The sequence below is a fragment of the Rhincodon typus genome, chromosome 7 (assembly GCF_021869965.1).
Source record: "Rhincodon typus isolate 14 chromosome 7, sRhiTyp1.1, whole genome shotgun sequence".
NCBI classification, from domain to species: domain Eukaryota; kingdom Metazoa; phylum Chordata; class Chondrichthyes; order Orectolobiformes; family Rhincodontidae; genus Rhincodon; species Rhincodon typus.
The window spans coordinates 95,622,784-95,623,247 of NC_063338.1; the positions used below are offsets into that span (position 1 = coordinate 95,622,784).

Below are 464 nucleotides of genomic sequence, written 5' to 3' on the forward strand. Positions count from 1 at the left end.
CCCACATCTCCCGCACCTCATCCCTCACACCCCGTCCACGCAATAAAAACCAAAAAAGAATCCCCCTCGTCCTCACGTACCACCCCACCAACCTCCGGATCCAACGCATCATCCTCCGACACTTCCGCCATCTGCAATCCGACCCCACCACCAAAGACATCTTTCCCTCCCCACCCTTATCTGCTTTCCGGAGGGACAACTCTCTCCGTGACTCCCTTGTCCGCTCCACACTCCCCTCCAGCTCCACCACACCCGGCACTTTTCCCTGCAACCGCAGGAAGTGCTACACCTGCCCCCATACCTCCTCCCTCACCCCCATCCCAGGCCCCAAGAAGACTTTCCACATCAAGCAGATGTTCACCTGCACATCTGCCAATGTGGTATACTGCATCCGCTGTACCCGGTGTGGCTTCCTCTACATCGGGGAAACCAAGCGGAGACTCGGGGACCGCTTTGCAGAACAC

General features: G+C 58.2%; 1 protein-coding gene across 1 annotated transcript in view; it reads left to right on the forward strand.

Annotated features, from left to right (window-relative positions):
- The window catches only part of usp37 (ubiquitin specific peptidase 37), a 52,526-nt gene that overhangs the window by 29,087 nt on the left and 22,975 nt on the right, over nt 1-464 (forward strand). The window lies entirely within an intron of this gene.